Source organism: Lathamus discolor, chromosome 2 (assembly GCF_037157495.1).
Source record: "Lathamus discolor isolate bLatDis1 chromosome 2, bLatDis1.hap1, whole genome shotgun sequence".
In the NCBI taxonomy this organism is placed as follows: Eukaryota; Metazoa; Chordata; class Aves; order Psittaciformes; family Psittacidae; genus Lathamus; species Lathamus discolor.
This window is the reverse complement of record NC_088885.1, coordinates 69,961,858-69,985,084: the sequence shown is the minus strand read 5'-3', so window position 1 is coordinate 69,985,084 and position 23,227 is coordinate 69,961,858. Positions and strand designations below refer to the sequence as shown.

At 42.3% G+C, this 23,227-nt stretch overlaps 1 long non-coding RNA gene across 3 annotated transcripts in view; it reads left to right on the top strand.

The window, feature by feature from the left end:
• Positions 1 to 22,951, top strand: part of LOC136008311 (uncharacterized) — a 42,238-nt gene extending 19,287 nt beyond the window's left edge. For 2 of the 3 annotated variants that reach the window (XR_010610051.1, XR_010610053.1), the window contains 5 exons: positions 2,269 to 2,412; positions 3,554 to 3,806; positions 4,577 to 4,721; positions 17,099 to 17,545; positions 17,862 to 22,951. This is a non-coding gene — a long non-coding RNA (uncharacterized LOC136008311). The remainder of the gene's footprint in view (positions 1 to 2,268; positions 2,413 to 3,553; positions 3,807 to 4,576; positions 4,722 to 17,098; positions 17,546 to 17,861) is intronic. The other variant, XR_010610052.1, reaches the window with a different exon arrangement.
• The last annotated feature ends 276 nt before the right edge of the window (positions 22,952 to 23,227 follow it).

Below are 23,227 nucleotides of genomic sequence, written 5' to 3'. Positions count from 1 at the left end.
TGGATGTTCTCTTGCAAGGAAAATTAATTTAGATTCACAAAAGACAGAGCAGTTAGTGCAGAAGGTCACTGCATGGTCTCAGTTGCTCTTCGGCTTTAGAAATATGAACAGGAAGAAGGAGGGGGATGACTAAGGATGAATGGATGGAGCAGGATAGCTTGCAGACTGGCAGAACAAGAGCGTGAGAAGAGGCACAGGCAGAAGGGCCATCTGCATGTAGAGACTGAGCCATCCCACAGTGCTGGGACCTGGATTACTCCAAGATCTCACCAGGAGTTGTAATTTGGCTTCAGGTCATCCCATTATGAAGCAAGGTGTCCACCAAGTTTGGATTTCAGATCCAACCTGAGACATTTTACTTCATTTTATGGAGGAATTTGATACCAGATAGTTTGAGTCAAGCAAGGGACTCAGACAGAGAATGATCTGATTCCTTGTACAAGGATGAATAAAGATACTTTTGAGCTTAAAACACTAAGTAAAACTTTCCTGGTATAGCCAGAAAATCTGTTTGGCCTATGACAATTTGACCCCATAGTAAATTAGAGCTGAGAAACACTCTCCAAAGTTTTTTTGGGGTGATTCTTTGCCTTATAAAGACACTCATTTCTGCCAAAAGGGCATCAGCAAGAGTCAAATATTTTTTGGAGGGGCAAGGAGAAAAGACTTTGAATGAAAGGCTGTGGGGAAAGCCATTCTCAGGGCAATAACCTAGTGCATGTCTCCCTGCAGCATGTGGTGTGTGCAGGAGGTATCAGTCCACCTCCTTGCCTTTCTGCTTTCAGACTGGTGAACACATTGAGTGGAGCTGTAAGCCATATGTCTCACCAGGAAGTGCTTATAGCTTGCGTTGGGGACATTAGCAAGTTCATGCTACTCGTTATTGCACCATGTTTAAGCTGCATTTCACAAGGGGAAACAGACTGTTGCTTCTCTGAGAGGCTAAGGTTGCCATATGGTAGAAAAGCACCCAATGAGTGAATTGCCCCTTCCACCTCATTGCATTTTTGAGCATTGCTCAGTAATAACACCATGCATGGCTTCAAATTTAAGCACTGAAGTCCCTACAGATGTAGACTGTTTTGCAGCTTTCATGTATACAGCAAAGCACAACAGCTCCCTGACGGCCAAACCAGTGCTGCTGTTTTCATCTCGAGGCAGATTCTTGCTGCAAAGTCTAATGCCCCATTGAATTCAGCAGGGTTACATCAGAAGTAGACTATGAATCAGAATCTTAGTTTGTCATTTCGCGTTTAGTTCATATTTGGTGTTGCTATAAATAGGTCATTTGGCTTCAATTCTTATTTCCAGATTTACTTATTTTTTCTAATTTCAGCTATGCTTTTTTAGACCACGAGCGTATGATGAGTCTCAAAATGTCAGACTTGGAATTGGAAAGGGCAGATAACTGAGGCATGGCTCACTCCTGTCCCAGGCTGCTTGCTGCCTTCCCACTGTGGGCAGAAAAGGGCCAAATGATCAGTCTTGGCACAGTCACCGAGGGTTGTTTTGAGTTCCTAGGAATTTAACCCTATGACTTTGACCTTTGACAAGAACACTTAATTATTTCCAGCTCTCCAGCCAGGTCATAAACTAGCCCTTTAGGAAAGTTTCCTGCTCTCCATTAAAGAGAGCTCTCAGCTCCTGTCATAGCAGGGTTTACATTCTTTGAATGGAAGGGCTTCTTGAATCAGCAGGATACTATGGTTGGGTTAAAGAGTTCAGCATTTGGTTTTGTTTTTTATAGCAGATGAAGCTGTGCTCCAAAATGCCATCCTGTGTCCTCCACATTTTGTATCTCCCAAAATTTTTTCCAGGTCTCTGGAATTTGAGATTGTTCCATTATAAAGGCAGAATTTGTCTACAAAATCGGAAAAAAAAGCTATTCCACTCTTATTTTCAGGATCATGGTTGGATAACAATCCATATTTTATTCATCCAAACACCCAGCAGTGACTGCTTTGTGCTCTGGAACCTTTACGTTTTGGTAACAGCTTATGAATATTATCTCTTCCCTTGGCTAACTTATCAAGCTGAATATGGCATGCTTTCTGTATAATGCAAGAGAAATTTTCCTCTTCACCTTTGTCTGTAATGCTCTCCATGCATTTCAGTTTATCATTGGGACATTAATCCTTTAGTCAAAACATAATAAATGCACAATGGTAGTTATGCCAGATGATCCAGTAAACTGGAAGTCAAGACCCCAGCTGCAGCACATCCTGCCTTAATGAAGAAATACTTTCTCCCATGTTTTCTCTGATGCAGGTAAACACACAGACCTAAACAACCACAACACACCAGGGAGTAAAGAAACTCTGCCTGGCACAGCTCTGAAAGGCTTCTGCTTTTTAGCAGCCCAAAAAGCTGGGTGTGGGGTGTGTGCTGACTTCCATGCCCACGTCACTCCTGGTAAGGAACTGTTGAAACCATCAAAGTCTCACTAAAATGACAGTAAGGTTTAACAGAGAGTGTAATTCTGCTTTCCCACTTGACAGCTATACCAGTAAGTTGCTGCTTTTTCCTTACATGGGGTTGTGGTTGGTGGGGACATTCTTTTAAAATGAAAAGGCGCCTCTCTGTACCAAAAACCACTTACCCACATTTCTAGTGTGATGCACTGTAAGGCAGCAAAACAGAGCTGAAAAACAAACTTTTACTGAAACACCCATTTTTAGACTGATTTCCCAGCTTTTACAGCCCCAGGCTCTGCCTGTCAGATCTGAGGCAGCACTCAGTGACCCCTGAGGGCACTGAAGGTAGAGCTGGCCTGAAGCAGGCAGCTCTGGTCCAAATCTGTGTTTGCATCAGCCCAGGTGTGCAGCCTGGGGTCAGAGAGGGGTGAGGTATTGCTTAGAATGCCTGCACCCCAGAAAGCTTTGTCCAAGCCTGAGCTGCAATCACAACCTCCCCCTGGTGTCCCCACACCTTCACCTCCAGGTTTGGGGTCATTGGGATGTCACAGCCAGCTGCAGGACCATCAGGTTGTGAAATTTCAGTGAGGGAGGAAATGAACAGCACCCTTTCCTTGCCTCATTGAAAGGAAGGGGAAATGGAAATGCATGCATTAATTACCAGTGGTAGCAGTGATTGCGTTTCTTGGTCTGCAGAGAATGAGTTACTTTAGACAGTGACAGTATTGAACTTGTCTCTGAAAACAGAAAGCAGCTGTAATAAGCATCTTTTGTGCTCAGAAGCAGTGTCCCGTGCCTCATGGAAGGCTGGATTCCTGAGCGTGACCTGGAAGTTTCGAGCTTTTCCCCTGCCTCTGGGGGACTGCCAGCTTTCACCTTAGTTGTACATGGGAATGTAGCCATTGCCAGGCAAAGGGGAAAAAATAAAAGGGCAGAAAAAAGAGGCAGAAAGCTTTACAGGCCACAAGCCCTTGGGAAAAGGCTGCATTTCAAGGCAAATTGATTTAACTCTAAACACAAACAGCATCTTTGTAAATCTGGGCAGAATCTCAGTTGCTGAAAAGAAAACAGTGATTAGAGGTGACGCTGATGTCTGTCCCGAGGGGTTCATCTTCTTTTACATTTTTGTCCCTTCACAGTTTCCTGCCTGTACACAATGTCCTGAAAGCACCTTCTGTTACCTTAACCTCACCACCAGCATTGTGCAATAGATGAACTGCATTTTCCTGTATCCTTTCCTTAAAGTCTTTTTTTCAGTTTAAGCCTGCAAATGATTGACTTTTTAAATTGCAATTCCATGCTTCCTGAACCAAATTCTCATCCAGAGGCTGCTTTATACTGCTCCAGCGATGCCAAACCACTGAACTGACAGCGTATAAAAGAGTATAAAAGGTACAAAAGAGACCTGGACATTAAAAAAACATCCTTTCATGTCTCTAGAACATTTTCCTTATTCTACACAAGTACCAAATACTTCTGTTTTCTCCAAATAAAAAAAAAAAAAAGAAAAGAAGGAAACTCATTTAATATTCCTACTCCCCATATATACCTCATGGTATTTAAAATACCATCTCTTAGGGCCCTTATTTTTTTTTAAAGGTTAAGAAGTTTTATGGCATAAATATTTTCCCTGTGAGGTTAGGAAACCAATGTGTCGGACACTATATTTTTTAACAGTTATGGTATATTAGATCACGGTCTTTTGTGGTTAGGTGTGACATCAGGCCACCACAAAGCCATGCTAGGAGAATCACAGGGTGGAAAACATGTCAGATTAATAGCTTTCAACATTCAGGGGAATTTGGAAGAGCCAAAACCTGGATATGTGGAATAATCTGGTTTTATTCTGACAAAGCTAACCTGAGGTGACTCACAAGCATGCATGCTTAGAAGAAGTTTAAAGGAAGAGATAAGGTGAAAAGCAACTTCAGCAAAGAAACTGGAGAGGCTGATAGGCCAATTGCTGCTCCTGCTTGCCCTCCAGTAAATCCCTGATAATTCACTTGTGAGTTGAAGCTTTTGATAGTGGCTTTCCCAAATGAAAGAGGCAGAGAGGTAGCTCAACCTGCTAACAGACCCAGCTCATGATCTGCTGCACCCAGCCTGCCACTTCGGTAATGTTTTCATTAACTCATTCCACTTACCTGTGTTTATTTTCTTAGTGCAGCACTGGCAATCCTTAGAGCTTTTGGACATCATCATGAGGGAACACACAAGAAAAATAACTTTTCTCAGAAGACAGATCTGCAAGAGCAAGTGCCAAAATGCTGATGGGCAGTGGCAGCATAATGCTGCCTTAGGCTGGCTGTAAGTGATTTAAGCGGGGAAGGACCTCAGGACCATACCTGGGTGGACATCACCTGCGTTGTGGGTTACCCTGTTTTGGAGCTGGGTTGGGGAGCTGCACTGACCTGTCACGAGTGCAGAGAGGTTAGTTCCTGCCTTGTGCTGCCCCCATCCTCCTGTGGCTCATGCCACAACTGTTCTCCCACCCAGAGCTGCTGGGGAGCGAGGTTTTGCTCTCCCACTACTTCTACAGCTGGAGTCAGTGGCTGCCACAGAGCAAGGGCCTCTCCCAGACATATAGCATATATTGGGAAAAGGGAAAGCAACATCTGCCCCTACAGCAGGCAATTAACCATCTACAGAGATTTGCATCAACTGCCACGGAGAAGCTTTGCCTCCATGGAGCTCAGATCCCAAGGCTGTAGACGTTTTTGTTTGTTGGGTTTTTTGTTTTGTTTTGTTTTCGGCACAAGCACCTCCAACTTTGTTTGGGGAATTTGCCATTTCTGTTTCTGACCTATAACGGATTTGTCTGCTTGGAAGGTTTTCTTCTTTTTCTAATTGGGTTAATGAAAAATATTTCTTCTACCCGTAGGCTTTGTCTGGGCTAGGACTTACTCCATCCCTTTGTCAGCAGAGAGCAAAGAGGAGTTTCCAGTGCTGGCATTGTATGTTGAAGGACAGACAACACATGGGATATTTTGTATCTCCAATAAGCGTTGGAGAACTTTGAGTCAGGAGCAGTCTCATACTGATGTGTATACATGCCTGCGTCCGTAAGAGAGCCTATCTCGAACTGCAAAAGCAATATTCCTATTGGCATTTCTTAATTTTAATTCCTTAGCTTTGCAATCTAAATAATGTCCTGTTAGCATAGATTTGCATTTAGGCATACAATAAGCTGACACCACCAGTTATTTGATGCCATTCAAATTACAAATTTGTTGATACAATGGATGCATTTTTTATTCCCCAAAAGTGAAAGAGTAAGAGGGATTTCAGATTCAGATGTATTTTACATGGTGATGTTATTTATGAACCTCTGCTACTCCTGTTCCATGAGATGCTGTCACTGCTGCTCTTGTCCCTGCTCCAGCAGAGAAACAGCGACAGATGCAGCAGTAGGAGCTGTTTTACCCCTGGCAGCAGGGGATGAAGTTGGTACCAGGTCTCTCTAACTTCCCTTTTTGAGGAGAGACACTTCTACACCAGTGTGTCTTAGGCACTGGAAAATACATGAGTTGCCGGGACTGCTCATACATGCAGGGGTTAGTAATCCTGTGATACCAATTTCCATTATAACATATACTGATGTCTATAACCAGTCAAATCAGCAGTATTTTTTTAACTGGAAAAGTGTCCTATGACTATTTTATTATTTTTCACCCTTGTCATTTTTATATAGCTATTAGGACCTTTTATTCTTAAAGGGTCTTTCCTTTGCAACATACAGCTGAGATGTACAAACAAAAATTATTGAGAAAAAATTTAATGTGATCCATCAGGCCATCCAGACTTCATCAGTCTGCCTTGTACTTTTAATACTGACTATTCAGGAAATGTGATTACAAAGGATATACAGCTCGAGCATTCATGTTAGAATTTTTTTGGGGAATCAATCTGAGTAAAGAACTCTGATATTTTTTCAGCTGTTGACAGACAATCTACAAACTGGATGAGAGATAAGTTTATGGACTGCATTGCATGAAATTGTAGCAATTATTAAGTCAAATCTGGGCAAAGTGGACTGGACATCAACCTCCTCCTCCTGTTATTGTCCTTGCTAAATGACTTGTACAAAAGCACCGGTAGCAAATTTTGTGTATGGTGTTTCTTATCGGCCCTTACACAGGGAGATGAAGAGAAGATATTTCTGAAAACATTTTTAGACTTCAACATGTTCATAACAGCATAGAAAGGAAATCAGCTCTTCTGACTGTACATGGTACAAACGTCTGAGAGCCAGATTCATTTGCTTTGCTCTCAGCGAGTTGCTGAGTTGCTTTGCCCTCCACTTCTGATTTCGTAACCAGCTTAAATATTATCCATTTTAATTTGCTTTAATGTGCTCAGGGATTATTTCTTCTGTTAGCTGGTTTTGTTTTGGATGGGGGTTTGGAGGACTTTTGTGGCGAAGCTCTGACAGGTCTAAAACCATGCATTGCTCCTTGTCCTCACAGCCTTGTCAGCTGAACCTGCCCTGCCCTGCCCTGCTGCTCTCCTGAGAGAGCACTCACAAAGGGGGACTGGGGCTTGAAAAAACACAGGGCTCCTATTTTATTTGCAAAGTGGCAAAGAAATAGAGCAGGACAAACTCCTAGGCAAGTTCTTGGGTGCTTCACCAAACACTGGCCTCCCGTAGCTTGCCTCTCAATTTTTAAGGGATTTTCCTGAGTGGGGCTGGGGAGGAAGCTTCATAAGTATGTCATGGGTAGGTAACACTGCCCCCTTGTCCTGTGTTAACCCTTATCTGTAACAGCTCCTACCTTGTGAAGAGGTGGGGGAAGCCACAATGGAAATGGTTGTATCATTAGACCCTCCAACAAGGGCAAGATACTCAGTGCTTGCTTAGTGTTGTTTTGGGCATGCCTGTGCCTCTAAAGCCCTTAAGCACAGGGAGCAGCAATGCAAAGCAGCTGTCAGGGAGGCAGCTTTGTGTGTTACCCGCAGATGTTATTGAGAATAGCCCTGCCCAGGGGATGGCCTAAAGGAATAAATTGTCCCAGCTGCAGCAGAACCTTTGGAAGTTACTGGAGTGGTAAGGGTCCTTGCAAATCTTGCAGCAAAATCTTCTCCCTCCTATGATCCATGACAAGGATGGAGGTTAAATATTGTACAAAAGGAGCCCTTAGAAGTCTGCCAGTTCCTGGTTTCTGGCCCTTAGCAAGGGATCACTTGAAGCTGTAAAAAAGGAGTTTAAACATTCCCTAATTAACCTCTTCTCTTTGTCCAAAGTCTTCTCATGTCTCCAGCTGCTGTATTCGTGTGCTTCCCTAACTGAAAGGAGCCGGACACAGGTCAGGCGAATCTCTAAGCTTAGAGACTGTCTGTTACACGGTGTTTGGAGCAGAGCAAAAGCACTACAGAAAAGCAGTGGTGGCTCTTCCCTGGGCTGTTTTGACCTTTTGGTATACTCTTGCCTTAAGAGCTGATGACTGTTAGCATAAGGATAGCCATGCTGGTGGTTTTCATTCCCAGTGGAAGGTTAAAGTTTCTGCTTCTGACTGGTTTAGGTCATCACAACTATCAGTAAAAGCAAAGGACGAAGGTGAAGTCCTTGAACTCCGTACTGGCTAAGGCCCAAGTCTTGCATCTACTTACTTTGGTATGCTAGTGTATTATAAACCTCTGATCATAAACAGAGTTTAGGTAAATACTGCTGAGACAATAGATAATGGCTAGGAGTAAAGAAAAAAACAAAGCCCAAACACCATAGTGGTTTGTTGCTAGGATGATGCTTGTCTTTCAGAGGAGGAAGTGTCACCTTTTTCCTGATGGAAGAACCAGCCTTCCTAAGAGCAGAAATGTGGTTGATTGTCACTGTAATAAACTTGTGTCTCCTACTGTGTGTGCTGAAAGAATAACTGCCTTGAAGGAAGGATTTCCCTCTTGGCTAATTCTTGGTGTGCAAAACGGAGTCCACAAGACCCCTTCCTTTTCTCTCTTTCTTGTGAGAAGATGGACTGGATGTTGTAGAGGAATATGTGTTCCCACTACAAGCAAGCTGTGGTGCTGTTCACACCAGCATGGTTTAGAAAAAACAAGTTTCATTCACTCTTTTTGATGGCTTTTATTCAGAGGGAGTCATGGACTTAAATTTTTCATTTGAAAACAAGCAAACAAACAAATTTTCTCCTACTTTTTATAACTGAAGGAACTACATAATGTACCTAGTGCTGTACTAGATGTTGTTGATACTGCTTCTCAGGAAACTCTAAATAAAGCCATTCATAAGGCTGATGCCCAAGTCAGAAGCTCTGCTGGAAGCAGGGCAGTGGGCTTTTTCCATTTGTATTAACAGTGCTTGGTGGGCAGTATTTCTAATGTGGTAGAAATCTGGGCTGAAAGAGATGGAAACAGTAAACTAAGATAGGCAACCTTGGACACCACATGAAGTAACATCTGTTGCAATACCAATGAAGCTCTAAAGAAGGAATGATTTAAAAGGAACATGGAGAAATGGAATATCTTTCTGGTGCCCTGCAGTCCTCCTCCATCACCACCGTGAGCCTCTGTAATGTGCACTCAGTGAAACAAAGCAGTCACTGTCAAAAATATTGCTGGCAGATTTCATGGACTTACTTGAATTATTCTGTTCCTGCTCTCAGCAGCTGAGGAGGACAAATAGAGCAGACCCATCCTTCACCTCTGCACACCCCTCCTTCACCTCTCAAACATTTTGCTGATTGCACTTTTCTCCATTTTCCTTAGTGACAGTGGTCTTGTTGGTGTCTGCCCCAGAGAAGATGTCTAGGTGAGAGAAGAGAGGTCACTGTTATGATGCACTGCACTATTCTCTGAAGCCAAGGTTGTGATAATTTCCCTGTCACCACTCCTGCCTTATCCCTTATAGCAATGTTGTACTTCCATTGCCTTGCAAGCTTGCAAACCGGTCTTGTGCTGTGGAATGGTAACAGATGGACTCTTTCAGTGTCTCCTCCAGGTTCTGCAAGGTCTCTGTGTCCTGTGACAATCCTGTTGTGATGTTCAGCAGTAGGATCATATGAATTTGTTTATGGTTTGTTTAAATAATTCTGATAAAGGGGAGAATGGGGCCATTTAAGCATTAACTGTTGGACATACCTGACCGATGGACTTAAGGACTAAGTACAGCAGGTGTGATTGGTTTTGATTTAAACAAACAGATTCTTTTATGAAGTTTTTTTTAATACGTATTTGGTAAGGGAAAAAAAACACAACCCTTAAACTTTGAATAATTAAATTAATGAGCTTCAAAGCATATTAAATTCAAAGCACAAATATGAAGTTGAAACAACCTCCTTCCTTCCGCACCCCAACAAGAGAGAGTATCTGGATTTTTAGACTGGAAGGTTACTGGCCAGTGACAAAGGAAACCTTTGTTCTGCTCTTGGCTGCACTTCTTGCCCACAGGCTGACCTTCAGGCCAGCCTCTCTCACCACACTGAGAAAGGGAGTGTGATGATATCGACCTATTTGGCAAAGTACATTGAGATCTATCTGTCAAAAAGTGCTGGGGACCAGTTGCCTTTGCAAACTTCAGATGTTTCACATTGGTACACTACTTCATCTTGGAAAATATTACTTGCTGGGTTTGGGCAGGTTTTAGTGTTTGTGATTCATTCACAGAGAATTCCTGATTTCTTTAAGCTCTTCCCTTATTAGTAGGTATTTGATTTGCTGACTAATTTACTAAATGGGTTGTTCTGAGGCTGTTTGCTACACTTGACATCACCTATCCCTCCATGCGACTGAGTCATGCACCACCAGCACATACGCTAGTGTGTGGCAATTAAGATAAGGCAGAGGGAAGCAAAACCCCAGCCTGGAGCATGACCTACTGCTTGGCATGGCTGGGTGGTGTGGGTGGGTGGCAGCTCCACTCCCCCCTGCCTGTGACTCACAGCTAGCTGAGCAGGCAGTAGTGGGCCTTCTGGCAGGCCAGAGGTTTGATAACAGCCGAGGACAAAGAGAAGTTGTTACCGGGTGTGCATGCAGAGGTACTCTCAGTGCAGACAGGGTATTTGGCACGTAAGAGCATGAGCTAAGCACTGCATGCAAAAGGTAGCTGTAATAGAAGTATTCTGAGCACATTTTGTTACTTCCTTGATAAAATAATCTGTAAACTGTGACTGCTCTTTCTTTGAGCAGCTTTCCTTTCTCCCATGGCTCCTATTTTAAGAATACTCCTATTATGAAAAAAAGAGAGTATCTTTTTGTTTTGAAGCCTCCTGCGGGAAGCACAGATGCAGTTACAACCTGCTCATGCTTTCTCACAAACTCATTTAAAACCTTGTACATGGACACACTGTGAACTTAGCTGGTACTCAGACTGGTATCTCCATGAAAACACATGGCTGTCCTTTACTGTGAGATTAGTGATTCAGTAAGATGTCTTTTTATTACTGTTGTTATTTTCTCACTAATGAAACAGGCATAAGCCTGTTCTACCAATTACATTATAAATCATGTAATGACTTGGTAGTTTTCATTATTTTAAGAAGGTGTAGCTCTAAGTTTTATTTGGTCTGGTTATTTCATGGCTTCGGAATTTGCTGTCCAAGCCCCTACCTAGTTACTGCGGCTGTAGGTAAAGACTTGAAAACCTGAATTCCTTACAGCTCAGAAACTTGAAAGAAAATAGCCCCCAAATAGTCACATACAGCTTGTTTCTGTGGGAGAGGAGAAGGCGTGGAGGAGGAGATGGAAAAGCTGGCATGGGGATGTTTGCAGCTAGCACTGCTGGCTCCCTGTGGCTCTCGGGGCTCTTTGGAAAGTTTTCTCTGTTTAGCCTTTGAGTCTGAATTTTTCCAGCCTTGTTTAGTCTTTCTGGGCTCCCTTGAAGGTCAGCTGAGAGAAAATATGAATTGGCTCTTCCAGAGGGAGCTGTGACTTCCCTCATTCATTTGGTGATGCAGGGAAAGTGACTAAAGCATGGTGGTGTGACAGAAATTAGCTGCTTCTGCTTTGTCCCTTCCCCTGTAGTAAATTTTGTTCCCTGAATGAATGAGCCAGACTTGGTACCAGTTTTATTCCCAACAGTCCTTGATATGCAACCTAAAAAAACCTCAAACCCCACACATATCCCTCCTAGACCACAGCTTTTTCTGGAGCTGATGAAAAACAGAGCTGGTGTCATGGGCTATTTTTATACAATGATGTCTGAAATACTTGATTTTTGTAATAGCAAATGATTGCACTATATTTGTAAACAAATTGTTTCCATTTTCTTTTTTCCATTTATGTAAATTGACAAATATCAGAGCTGAACTCGGATGGACAGAGTCTTTTTTCAAATTACTTTTAAGTTCTTGAGCCCCACTTCCACCCCTCTCCTCTTCCTGGAGGCTCCTCCAACAACTAACATGAAGGTAATACCTACTAGGGGTGGGCCAAGCCCACAAGAGACTGGTATCTGGTCTCAAAATAAAAGCAGGTAAGTAACTGCATGCTTACAGCCTCAGACCTGAGTGGTGAGAACTGTAGTGAGGTGGCACATTCATTCACAGTCCCTGGATGCAAATGCTGTGCCTCTGTCAGCCCTGCACCCTCGTGCTGCCCTGTTCCTGAGATGGTGGCAAAGAGACCGAGAACCCAGATGTCCAACAACTGCTATGTACGATGAATGGTTGCAATTAGCCATGTCAGATATAGGCTGGGTGCTTTTCTAGTTTCTGGATTTCTTCTCCTTTGATGCCGCTGAAGTGTTTGGGTTTGGGCAGCCAGTCTGTTCACTGTCAACTCCTACTATTACTCTTTTCCTTAAAAGTAATATTAAAAATGCTTCTACTTATCAGCCCAGTGTGAAGAGCCTGCTGGGTTTATATTTCTGCCAGCAGAGTCACTGCTGCTGCCATACACTTGACACTCCCTTGCTGTTCATTAGCAACCCAGGTAGGCACAGCACTGCCTTTGTCTTGGAGCTGTTCATTTGTGTAAATGTGGGGTTTGGCAACTCAAGCAATTGCTAATCTGCAAAACTCAAAAATAGGAGTTCACTAAATGGAGCACAGGATGCTGCTGAGTGCAGAGCTGTAACCGAAACTGTTTAATGAAACCAGTGCAGGTTCTCCCCATTTTTGCTTTCTAAAAATCAAACAAAAGAAATTAAAAAGTTTTATTCAGCCCCTGCTTTAGCAGCATCTGCCTCACCTGGGGGAAACAGGTGTGACTAAGGTAGTAGACAAAGAGCTCTTCAAAAAGGATTCAGGTACCTAGTGTCAGTTTAAGATTCTTCTGTCTAAACATAGATCTCAAAACCTTTTCTGTCCTAGGAGACCTGAAAACATAACTCCAGGCCTCAGCAGTTATATCAGAGCTCTGCATTAAATGGTGGTGGCTGCTTTTTATCTGCTTATTTTTTGAAAGGGGAGATAAAAACATTCATATCTCTTTACAGCCCAAGGACATTTGAATTCATGTATCTCACTTCCCTGGAGAATGTCCTAAGCAGCTAACTACAGATTATCCTGAAGTGGTGCTCTCTTTGTTACAACTCTTCCTGGCTCAAGGTAATTACATGTATAATTAGGAAGGTACAGACAGACACAAAAGACTGATGCTGCCTGTGTGGTGGTGAAATGCTCATTGTAATCTGCAGCTTTTACTCCAGGGAAGTTAAGGTTTATTTATGTATTTATTTATAGGAGTCTAGTATTCAGTGAATTGTTCAGAAAGGTACAAAGCTTACTGAATCTTCATAAAAGCTTGTATTAATTCAGATCCAGCATTTGGGTCCATGATACATACACATACACATGGACTCTAAAGGCCAAGCTCCATGATATTTAACTGAGCAAAATGTTTTGCAGATGGCTGTGTTCCACTGCAAAGCAGGCACCTGCAGTAAGCACCAGTCTGCATAATAGAAAGAAAATACACTTGTTGCCGGCCCATAAGCAGGTGCAGCATCAAACTGGGATGTTTTCATAAACATGGTGTCATGCTGCTCTGTTGCATTTGCGTCATTTAAAGAAGAAGGGTAATCTCATTGTCATCTTCTCTGCTTCCAGCTTTCTGAATTATTTTCACTGATTTCACAGCAGGAAATGCTGGTGCTGTGTTGCAACACGTAGCCCAGGCTGGAATAGTAATTTTGTCTTGAATACTCAAGGTAGAAAACGTATTACATTAACTTCTTGCCACCTAAAGGGTCTCGTTTATCAATTTTTATCAGTATCTTCGAAGCTTTCTCAAATTGGTATTATACAATGTATACTTTTCCACCATTTTTTCAATAATATTTTGTCCGCTATTACACCATCTGCCCCTGGAGTACAAATAATTACCCCAAACCCGCACCATTCTTGCATATCTATGGAAAGGTAATCACCCAAAGCAGCTGCTGAAACCCCTGGCCACCACGACTGAGTGTGCTTAACTTGCTTCAGACACGACTGGGAGACTGACTCCAGTGCCATGGGCCAGGGAAGGGGGCATCCAGTCAGGGAGAAATGGAAACAACCCGGGAGGCTTTAGACAGTTTTGTCCACTGAGGCTGAAGGAAGAAAGAGATGAATCAGTGACTGCCAAAGAGAAGACTCATCTATTTGCACCATCAGGGAGCAAGAGAGGTCTGCAGACTACAGGTTTATGTGATGCACGCAATCTGTCATGTGTCCCATGGTACATGGCAAAACACTGTTCAGAAGGAGTTTGAAGTTGCTGCCTTTTGATCTGGACCACATCTTGGCCCCTAGAAATGTAGCTTTTGCATTTCTGTCCTGCTAAGAAAATATAGTCCTGGACCTGCTAAGAAAATACAGTCCATCAGACAGGTGGTTGTAACCTGAAGAGCAAGGACAAGTGTAGGTCAAATAGTGTGATTTCAGCCCTGTGCAATTTCAGCCCTGTGCAATTTCAGCCCAGTGCAATTTTGCTGTGGATTTACTAAAACAGTTCCCTCTCAGGAGTTTGTCCATTGGAATGCCCAAACACACCCTCAGAATCTCTGCCTTTCATGCGCACCTTGCAACTGAGATCTGCCTGCTCCATATCTGTTGTTTTGATGGAGCTGAGCATCAACTGCATGATGTGGCTGCCCTTATTTCTCTCTTCAAGATTCAGCAGTTGTTTTTCTAGAGAGCCAACCTTTCCTTTCTCCAGGTCTAGCTCTTCTGCCTTGGAGAAGTGCCCTTAGAGCTATGCCACCTTCCTCAGAGTGTTTACGTCCTCTCCCCAGGAAAGGATTACAAATTACATCATGAACACATCTTTTAAAACACACAACCTCTTATTAGACAGTGTTTTTAAGCAAAACAGCAGGTGGGCTTGTTAACTCCATCTGCCACTCTTCTCATGGAGTGTATGTTTTTTAAGCAAACTTTAATATCCTCTACTAAATTAAAGAAGCGTTTTCAACACGAACACCCTGACGCATAATCACGATACACGTATGTGCCCTCTTTATGAAAACTCCCCACAATAACCACCATCTGCCACTTTCTTGGTAAACACTGTGACATTCGGTCATGAACTCGATTACGCAGATCACTGGGGTGTGGACAACCGGTTGCTGCTTTTTAAAAATAACTGTTGAAATAAAGCTCTGCTTTAGGTGCAGCAAATCCATTACTGAATACTCGTCAAAGAGAGCGGGCTCATTTCAGCCAGCTGTGTGCTTGTTCCCTTACGTCAGCGGAAAACTGCCTGGGCACAGCTAGCTTGTTTCTTATTGACTCGTGTAATTACAGGCAAAGTTAATAAAAGGCACCAGTTACTGCAAAGGCTACTCCAAACCCTTATTCTGCATTCTGCTGTCTGTCTTTGGCCAAGCCTGTTGAGAAATGATAACTTTCACCAGATCTGCTTTTGGGCCAAATGCTCTTTGTGGTAGGGGACCACATGCCTTGGGTTTGGTTTTAGAAATAGATTAATTTATTTAGGAAAACGCCAGCCTGGAGTGCTGAGACATTGCTACTGCAGGGGAGAAAGAGAATTCTGTTTACATTAGGGGAAAATTTGGTGACTGCCTTGAAATCTGAGGTTGGAAGTCGCTGGGGAAAATAAGAAGGCAAGTGGGACTCAGAATTGGTGAGAAGTGCTTAAATTCACTGAACAAAGGCATTGGACAGAGAGCATATGAGAACGCCAGCATTTAAGAAATAGGGTGGGGGGTCACTCTTCCATCTCCTAAGAAATCACAGTTTATTCATTAAAGAAATGGTGGAAGCTTGAAAGCTAGGAAGTCCAAAGTTAAGAGATGCTTGGTTTAGTTTGAGCCTTTTTAGAGATAAACAGTTTGAAACGGTTCTTGATTGTACACTAGGTGTGATCATGCTGTGAGCAACATCTGCCAAGTGCATGAAGAAAGCATCTTTTAGGAAGGGCAGTGAGTCTAGAGGCAATCTATATTGCAAATCTAAGAGGACAATCGTGGCTATGATTTCTAATTTATTACTCACAGGACATTGAGTCATCTTCTCTGGAAAACCTACAGGAATCTACTGTGTTACACCAGATAGTAATCAGAAAAAAATTCATCCTTTTCCAAATTATTACTGGCAGTGTCAGCCTGACACTTCAGACACTATGTGCTTGGCTTATTCTATGTTCATAGAAGATACGGGTCAGACACTGTCACACCGTGTTGGTATTAGCTGCAAACAGATGTTAGGATGATGCACCTGAAGTGACACCTGGGGAGTTATAATACCTTATTTCTTTCTTCTCACTCTGGCCTGTCTTCTTTTCCCTCCCTACCCAAACTGTCCTTCTGCCTCTTACTGGTGTTTTGAGCAGCTGTTGTTAGGGGGAGGAACCCACTCTTATCAGGGGCCAAACTGCTTTGACGCACACAGCAAATCTCTTGTTGACTTTAATGGAATGTCCTGGGTTCAGCAGTAGCATTTTTTCTCCTTAGTAGCTGGTGCAGCGCTGTGTTTTGACTTTCAGCCTGGGAACAGAGCTGATAACACAAATGTTTTTAATTATTGCTAAGTAATGTTTATTCTGGCCAAGGACTTTGTGAGTCTCATGCTCTGCCAGGGATGAGGGGAGGCTGGGAGGAATCAGAGACAGGACACCTGACCCAAGCTAGCCAAAGAGGTATTCCATACCACAGTACATGCCCAGGGAGGTAACTGGGAATTACCAGGAAGGGCACGGTCTCTCTTCAGGGGAGGTTGAACTTGTTTGGTGGTAGTATCGTATTCTCTTGTTATTTTCTCTTATTATTATCACTGGTGGCAGCAGTAGTGGTTTGTGTTATACCTTAGTTACTGGGCTGTTCTTATCTCAACCCGTGGGAGTTACATTCTCTTGATTCTTTTCCCCATCCCTCCAGGAGCGGGGTGCGGGGAGGAGGAAAGAAAGAGGGAGAAAAGGGGCGGGGAGTGAGTGGACAAGCTGTGTGGCCTGGTTTAAACCACAACATGGAAGAAGGATCAGTCCAGAGCCTGGCTCTCTTCTTTTTGCATTGTTTTTTGGGTTTTGTTTTTAGTTTTGGGTTTTGGTGTTGGTTTGTTTTGTTTGCTTTTTTTTTTTTTGGGGGGGGGGGGGGGTGGAGCTTGTGGTGTTTTTTTGGAAAGGCTGTTTTTGTGTATGTTTGTTGGGGTGTTTTTTTTCTCCTTTCTTCTGTTGTTGATGGTTTGGGGTTTCTTTTTGGCCAAAATGCAATAGCATGCTGTAGATATCTATCAATTGCATTCATTAAGGCACAGAGAGCTTTCTAAACTTCCCATGACCTCTTTATTATTCAGGAGGTGTCTGTGTTTGATGTGGTGGGCACGTGGTGACTGATTCGTTCCACCTGTTTGGTTCTCAGCTGAACTCCACTGGTGCAAAACTGCAGCCCATTGTGCTAAGCACACTGGTCTCTTGGCAGGTTCATTGTGAGTAAATGATATGTATCCCTCTGGCTGAGTACGACCTTGATGAACTTGTATCAAAGGATTTTCTGAACTTGTTTTAGGAGCATGATGTGAATTATATGGAGCAGGTGTGAGTGCCAGAGGAAGGCGGAGGTTGGTGTCACACTTCGCAGCTGAAAGCCACCCACCATCAAGGCTGCTTTTCATGTGCTCTGCCAATATGAACCCTGCTGGAAACAGAAGTCCCTCTGAGGCTGTATGTAAGCCTGAAGGGACAGAGCAGTCTTTTGAGGGAGGAAATCAAAAACATTGGAAAAATTCCTGCTTCAAATCAAGGTAACTTTTAATGACTTCTAAGTCAAGACTGGGTTGAAGAAAAAACAGCATGATTTACACAAATGCTCTCCCTTTCCCTCAGAATAAGAAAGATGCCTTCCAGGTCAAATCAGTTGCATCAGCCCACCACAGGAAAACAGAAGATGACTTTGTGGAGTGAGCTAGTTACAGTTCTTATAGTGTGGCCCTACCTTCTGTAAGAAGGGGGTATGTGGTTTTGTGTTAGGCAGTGAGAGCGAATTCTTTCGGGTGGCAAACAATTGTCTTGACTGGGAAACAAAACCATGATGTGTGCCCTCTTTTTTCCTTCCTCTAGGTAGCAGTGATGCTTGGATGTGACCCTTTTTGTGCTATAGGTGCTGCGTTAGAGCTACCCAACACCTACTCCTTCTTCCTGGAGATAAAATGTTCAACAATGCCTCAAGGCTACAGGTAGAAGCGACAGCCTGTGACTTTGCTTCCAACACAGCTCTAGAGCCACTAATGACAGAGCCTTTGAAGGTGTGAAGAAAGAAATTCATAGGGATCGATGAATCTTTCCTCTAACAAAGCAGTTTTGAATGGCTCCTATTGGTTAGACAAGGCTTATATTGTACACATCCAGTAGCATCAGCTAGCAAGTTATCACTGTGTTTCTTTTCTCAAGACACTGATTTCTTAATTGTTACTCTTCTGACAACATGCCCCTGGGTATCTGGTGTTAGATGCTGTGGAAGACACCTAAGCCTCCAGCAGAAATTACAGTGACTTGATGGTGACTCTATCTCTGGACCAGAGCAGAATCATGAAATAAGAGGTTTGTGTATTTCTGCTCTGTGAGCTGCTCCAGTTAAGTATTGGATTTTGTATCTGTTTTTTTTTTTTTGTTGTTGTTGTTTTTTAAACTGAGTTGTCTCTTTTGTATTGATCCTCCCTTGAGGAAAGGAAGCCCCAGGAAAACACTGCCTTGTAAGGTTTCTTTGCTGTAGTCCCACTAAATTAAAATGGAGGCTCTTCACTGTGGAAATGTTGTCCCTCCAGGAGGAAGTTTCACTAATTAAGTCTGACCAGTTCCAGCACGTTTCGGTGAGCAGGTCTTTGCCCTCTACCTCCAAGGGAATTAGGAATAGGGGCTGCCTACAGTGGTTCTGACATAATGTTTTGGTTTTGGGAGTGGAGAAAACAGAAAAATAGCAGTAGCAGGAATATAGTAAGTTGCCGTGATGAAAGAAGTCTGAAAGACTGCCATACAAACCTGACTTCCTGAAAAGCTAGATAATTTCTTTGCTATGTTGGCACATATCTCAAAAAAATTGTAAGCTTTCTTATATATTTCTGATTTACTTAAAAAGAGGGAAGATGGACTACAGTGTTACCCAATATTAGCACACTGTATGCAATTCTAAGGCAGCAAAGTTACAAAATTCAGAGGCAGTTTGATTTCAGTTTTTTTAGAAGATATTAAACAATACAGTGTGTAATAACAGTCGCTACCTATAAAGGGGAAGGAACATTTTCTGCCAGTTCTTAAATCAAGGATTGTGTTTGCAGAAGTGACCTTGGTTAAGGCTTTGCATTTCAGAGCTGTAACGTTCTAGGTCACCTTCCTAGTAGATTTGGGTTCTGTTGGTGTAAACTATTAATGCCTACATATGCAGCCTCACATGCAATAGTTAATGTTTGAACAAAGTCTTCTGGCTTGGTCAAAACCCTTCACAATTAGCAAGTAATTAAAAAAAAAAAAGAAAAAGATTTTTTTTCCAGTTTCTCAAACCAGTATAAAATCCCTTAAACCTTATTGCTTAAATAATGCAAGAGAAGATCTCAGGTAATGCACTAACATCTCCAAACCAGAGTTAATCTTTACAATACACCTTTGAGAAATAATCTTCTTTTACCACTTCTGAGGGAGCAGGGCTAACATCAGATCCTAGTGGGAAGAACAGGGCTAGCTCACAAGCAAACACTACACTGGCATCAGAACAGGACAAGAAGCAGAGCTGGGTTAACCAAAACTACTCTTCAACTTCTCTGTCATCTTGATTTGGCAGCTTGCTTTTCCCTTTGACCGGAGTCCGTTGTGCAATACATCATCCTCTTACTCTTTGCGATCTGGAGATATAATGAAAAATGTGCTTATTCTCTGATTAAAACACTTCCAGCTAGGTTAATTTGAAAGAACAGTGTCACAATGGAGTCTAGTCAATGAACTAGCAAAAGAGGGATAATAGAATAGCAATGTTATTGCCATGAAATAAGTCTTACTTGGCATCAGTAGTAGTCTTGGGATGGTAAGAATGATTACTCCAATTCTTCCGGTATGTTATTAAGGAGTTAAGAATAGAGTAGCAGAAAGGACTCCAGGGTAAAAAAGGTGAGAGCTGCTGTTTGTCCAAGACAGCATTTATTAGCCACATGACCTGCACAGGACTTGTAAGGCCATAGGTGAGTCAAAGGACTCTATGACAGTAAATGCCTGAGGAGGGTTAGATGCTAAAAAGCAGACACAATAGGCTCTTCATTTTTCCCCTCTCCTGAGTATGTCATGTGCCACCTCCACCATCAGATGTGCATTGTATTTGTCTGTATTATTTTTCTAGCAGCCTTCTCTCTTCTACCAGTCTCCTCCTATGTGAATGCTTTTTGCTGCATATTTCTACTTTGATGATGAGCCTAAGCACAGGGAGCAAGAACAGAGGAGAAAACTTTTCTTAGCCAGTCTGCTGCATTCTGAAGTCCTTTTTTCATATGAGAGTGGCATGGTTATGTCGCTGCTTTCTTTTCAGTTCAAGCATTGAGTGATATCTGTGATGGAAATCATGGGAATATGGTGATCTGTGACAACTGCAGTGTAGAAGGAATGTACTGAAATGCCTAATAACCTCCTTACCACCCAGCAGTTACACTGGTACAGCACAGAGGGTAGCTGAGGTGCTGGTTAGTAAAACTGTTACTGAAGTAATTCTAAAGTTTTTCTCCTACTTTTCTGCCTTTTTTTTTTTCTTTTTTTCTTTTTTTTTTTTTTTTTTTCCTTGCTTTTCTGCTGGGTGGTATGAGAAATTCCTAATTGTCCATGTCATCGAGGGGACTTCACAGGAACAACGGAGAGGGAACAGGAAGTCTAGAGAAAATAATCTACACATCTGAGCATGGAGTCTTCCTTTGAATCTAAACTAAAGTTATTTTACCCTTTTCTTTCCTATAAATGTGAAAGTTTTAGGCTGTAGTTACCTGAAGTGTTTTGCATATTAGGAGGTTTCATCTAAGGAGATTACCGACCTCTTGATCCTATGACCATGCTGCCATATGCCAGCCTCTCTGTTAACTGCAACCATCTGTGGTGCTGCATGCTGAATAGTTCTCCCTTGCCAAACGATGTAGAAGCCCACTGACTACTCCTGTGTTCAGCAGCAAATGCTATATTGAAGAGCTTGACAGGCTTTTCTGGACACAGTGACACAAAACCAGCAGCAGTGACAATGAAGTGACAGACCATAAAACAAAACTTAAAGCATCTCTTGGAACTGGAGTAGAAGCCTTGAAGAGGGCATGGACCTCTGATTTCTGCTTACAGCTGGGTTATGAATTTTGGAAAGATCACTTCACTTCCCAAAACACATTCCAGGAGACAATTCTGGTCTGTCTTACCACATTTTTCAGAAGTGCAAAATAGCACATTTGGATATCCAATGGCTCCTCTTCCTGCTTTCCCAGTAAGATCGCTATGAATTGTGCTTGTTCCTTCTTTTCCCCTTTTTCAAGAGGTAAAAGCTGTAGATGTAGATGAAAGTTCAGCCATGTAAATATTCAGCAAAATTTAGTTCCCTGCAGGAAGACAACCTGACTGTCCTTAATTCCTAGCTTCTGTGCACAGACTAGTCATTTACAACTTCAATACGCTTGTCATAGTTACTGTGTTGGTTAAACAACACCTGTTTGCTAATAAATATTCCAATTGTTCTGAATCAGGGAGGGGGAAAGACTGCAGATCATACCTTAAAGAACTGTCAAAGAATATGGAAAGTCTTTGACGGCCTCCTGAACAATGTAATGTATGCTTTCATTTGGATTAGAGTAACAGTCTACTCCCAAGCAAGCCAGAAAGCAAACTGTACCCTAAAGAAAGGTGTGTTACAGAAGACCATGTTCTTAGAAAGCAACAGTAAGCAGTGTCTGCAATATCCAGTAGATGAGATGTTTCTAGGATCTTGTGTTACTTGTCTGTGAAATCAAATTGAATCACTGGCTCCCAAGGAACTTATAATGGGAGTAATGTTCCCATCTAAAATACTGCTTTGTAAACCAAACAACACTAAATGCATATTACATCTCCGTCATCACTACTGCTAGGCATCCCAGCATACAATTGATAATTATAGCTGTATTTATTAGTGGGATTTTAGGCAATGGAACATTAACTCCCAAATGTCATTTACTATGCCAGTTGTGAAATCAATATCAAATTAGTCACATTTCTGTCAGTGTTTAGTTACTCTACGCAAAGAGATTCTCTTGAGCTCAGTACCCTTGTCATTGCTAACTAAATCAAAAGGAGAAATAAAATTGTCTTTCAGCCAAAGTCTGCACTGACAGATGGAGGAGACATATTCTCTTCCTTCTGGCTAGTAATATAGGATGAATAAAGAACATGTATGTTTCTGGACCTGCTGTACATGCCCAACTCAAGATGTGTGTATGTGGCATGCCTTGAAATCTGACCTTTGCTTCCAGTTCATTTGTGGTATGTGGTTCAGTCAGCCGAAGAGTCAAAATGAGTTGCAACTGAATGATATGGAGGCTAGAGTAAAGGGAGCCAATGGTTGTGCCTGGTGATACCATATGAGAAATGGAAAGCAATTCCGAGTAAACTCGGGAGATTGGCATTAAAACATCGAAAGTTGCAGCTTATATACACCAACAGACTTCTGCTAGGCTTGTAGTATTATTCTGTTAGTAATATGAAGACATGTTTTGGACTATGGACAATGTATTAAGTGATAATAATGCTGATTTAATTCTGCAAAGTGCTCATTATTTACACTTGATGCACATCTAGCGCCATCTCAAAGGCATCTTGTAACTTAGCGCAGAGATCTGCATGATCCTGAACATTCTGGAACCAAGGATGATTGATATAAAACCCAGTAGGCTCTGCAATGGGAAGACATGGAATCAATATGATAAATGGAGCAATTTCATAAATGTACTTATGTATGTGTGTGTTCTGTTTTCATGGAGGATGACATTTTGGCCTGTGAAGAACCTGACTAAAGCTCTAGCCCTTTGACTTATTTGGAACACTATCATGATGCGGTTTTGGACTACTCACTCTAGTGTGGAATTTCACCCTTTGGGTTTATATTATCACACTTTGTTGCAAAAACCTGGTGAAAAGAGTCTGAATATTACAGAAGTCTTCAAATATGACTTCCTGAAGCTGTCCTTTTTGCGTTTCTTATCTGGCTACATTTAAAGCTGCTGACACTTTTGTGTAAACTTTGGTCCCATCTACTGAAAGAAAATACCAAATCTGGTGGTGTTCTGCAGAAAACAAGCTACTGTAACTTATTTGCCCAGGTGGTTGTACAACTGCCCATGATAATGTAAGTTGTTCTTGTGGCTGAGCAAGCCATCAGATCAAACATCAGTATAACTTCTTGCTTAGCAAAAAAAGCGTAGGGATTCACCCCTGTGGAGTGTAGA